Raw genomic sequence first — 3,139 nt, forward strand, 5'->3', positions numbered from 1 at the left:
AAAAAAAAAAGAAGTATTGGGATCATGATAGTGAGGGGGAGAGGCATTTAAGAACTAGAGGAAAGTTGTATGTTGAATTGTTGCTACACTGTACCCTGACTGGTTCATCTTCTCCCGGAGACCCTTCTGTAAGGGGATGTCCAGTTGCCTACAGATAGGCCTTGTGTACCTACTCCACACTCACCCTCATTCACAATGATACGATTTTTTTTCTTTGATACCTTATAGCTGATCCTTTCTATACCTTGTGATCACACAGGCTGGTATACTTCTTCCATGTGGGCTTTGTTGCTTCTCAGCTAGATAGCCGCTTGTTTACCTTCAAGCCCTTAAGACCCCAGACACTATATCTTTTGATAGATGGGCACCATCAGCTTTCTTCACCACATTTGCTTATGCACCCATTTGTCTTCAGGTATTGTGTCGGGAAGGTGAGCATCATGGGATGCCAGTTTATTTTTTTATACCCCCCCCAAATAATTCTAAAGTCTGTTTAATACAACAAAGTGTTCTTGCTTTGAGAGAGTACTTGAGTGGAGGCCCAATGTCCATCTGCTACCTTAATACTAAACCTGTACATATGTGCACATAGAGCTATTACCCCATCATATATAAAAATATTTATATATGTACATGCCTGTATTTAGACTTTTATAAATGCCCTTTTCCTCCTAGTTCTTTCCTGTTTCCTTTAACTTTCCTCTTTTCCCACTATCATGATCACCCTTCATTTGAGTTTAAGTAATTCCTCTCGGTTACATTGCCCTTGATCAAGCCCTACCAGACCTCTTGCACCCTCCTCACCACTGATTTTGGATCACTTGTTGTTCCCTTGTCCCTGGGTTTGTTAACACCACTTCCTTCCTTTACCTCCCCCTCTCCCATGTCCCCCCAGAACCATCGGTCCTGTTGTTTTCTCCAGATTGTTTATACAGCCTATCTTTAGATAGACCTGTGGAGATAATAATATGCACAAAAACAAGACAGCAAAACAAACCAACAAAAGAAAAAACAACAACAAAAATCAATGACAAAAAAAAATAAGAAAGAAAAAACTGTAAACCTGTTCAAGGGCTGTTTGTTGACCTTTAGGAGTGTTTTCCAGTTGAGTCTGATGGGGTGCCATGCTCTGGTCCCAAAGTCTATTTTTGGCACTTCCTCAGGACTTCCTTTCTCTGCTCTCCACCCTTTCTTCTTGCCCTCCAGTCATCCTCTGCTGGCGCCCAGGCTTTGTGCAAGAGGAGACGGTGTAGTTTCCTCGCCGACTGCAAGAGGAGCCGGACAGTTGTCCTTAGTCAGTGAACTGTGTCCCATCCCCTGGAGGACAGAAAACCCCTTGGGCTCCTGCTTCTACACGCTGCTGGGAAAGCTTGGGAGCCGCCGGCACCATGAGGTCCTGAAAAATTGTGCCATTCCTACGGGGTTGAAGTACAACCCACACAGACCTTCCATCAATGCTGGGATGCTAGACAGGTGTATGGTTTCCACTTTGGCAGCAAAGAGAATGCTAATATCTTCGCAAGTGCCATGATGCGTGCTTTAGAAGTGTTAAATTCACAAGAAACAGGGCCAACATCGCCTAAACAAAATTCACAGCTACTTGCCCACGTTCACAATTGCCCATCACAAGAAGAATTGGATATTCAAAGACGGCAACTGCAAGAGCAGCAATGGTAAAAGGAGCCGGAGCAGGAGAGACAGAGACAGAGAGAGAGAATGAACAGGGAAAGGCTGGAGAAAGGGAGCGGCAAGCACCTTGGAGCAGCTGAGACAAGAATGGGAGAGACTGGAGAGACTTGACCTGGAAAGGCAAGAACAGTTAGAAAAAGAACAATTGGAATAGGAGAGAGAACAGCATATCAAATGCTGCTTCCCCTGCCTCTTTTGAGACTCCTCTAAACTCTGCGCTGGGAGACTCTTCTGCTTCTGAGCCAGGCTTGCAGGCAGCCTCTCTGCTGGCTGAGATACCAACCCCACAAGGCATTGTCTTGGGACCACCTGCACCTCCACCCCCTCCACCATTCCTAGGAGGTCCTGCTCAGGCTTCTGCAGCACTACATCCTCCTTTAAGCCCCCTCCCCCGCCAGTTACGCTTCAATGCTCTAGGCCTGCACCCCCACGCCCTCTTCCTAACCAAGTACCCCCCAACCTGCCCCTCTCCACGCTGCTTCTGTATTTTTTGTGGGATCCATGTCGGAGACAATCTCCATTTATCTGGACTTCAGCTGCAATTGCCGGAGCAAAACTGAGACAAGTGTCACGGATGGAGGCTGCCCCTTTCCCAAGGAAAGGGAACACCATCGGTGTGAATTCTGTTTCATCTAAAACAGAAACAGGTCTTTGAAATAGACTCCTTCCTTTAGGCGGTAGTGGTCTAATAGAAGAAATGGTTGTTCTGCTGGCCTAGAGAAGGATTGCTAAAAAGGATCAACAATAGAAGCAGCACAAAAAGAGGACAAAAATGAAGATTCAGAGCCTGTAACTTCTAAGGCATCCACAAATACACCTGAACCAACAAGAAAATCTTGGGAAAGAACAAATGCAATGAATGGCAGTAAGTCGTCTATTATCTCCAGACAGGATTCTTTGAGGAACTATAGGATTGTTTTTGACAAGCTGGTCCTATGAGTCCTTACACAGACCAAAGTCTGCCCCCTCATCACAGCCCAGTGTCAATAGAGTCCAGCCAGAAGGACTAGACTCCTACAGATTATAGCAGGATATTTTAGATGAAATGGGGAAAGCACTAACAGAACTAAAAGAAGAGCGCAGCGATGCAAACAGGCAGGAACTGAGAAGATAAAACCCTACAGAGAGATAAACAAACTAAGGAGGAAAGGACTTTTCCCTAGAGAAAAGAAATATCCAGAAACAAGAAATGTGGACAGCACCAACCAACCTCGACATGTCCTGAGCTGTGAGAAGAGCGTGGAGCCGAACGGTTGGAAGGAGGGAAGAACCAACCGTTTCCGAAGACTTCACTCACCAATGAGCTAGTTCCCTTCTAGTTTGCCGCTTTTTATTCCTGATCTTTACAACAAGATGGAAGAGAGTCGGATCAGAGTTCCCATAATATTTATGCCAAAAATATTACACCTGCTAGACAAGATCATAGAACACGGAAATATTCTCATGTCAA

At 45.3% G+C, this 3,139-nt stretch overlaps 1 pseudogene; it reads left to right on the top strand.

Annotated features, from left to right (window-relative positions):
- LOC101647710 overlaps positions 1 to 2,803 on the top strand; it is a 4,422-nt pseudogene extending 1,619 nt beyond the window's left edge.
- Positions 2,804 to 3,139: the final 336 nt, after the last annotated feature.

The sequence above is a fragment of the Echinops telfairi genome, unplaced genomic scaffold, assembly GCF_000313985.2.
Source record: "Echinops telfairi isolate 266 unplaced genomic scaffold, ASM31398v2 ScPeMD7_38;HRSCAF=143, whole genome shotgun sequence".
Lineage (NCBI taxonomy): Eukaryota > Metazoa > Chordata > Mammalia > Afrosoricida > Tenrecidae > Echinops > Echinops telfairi.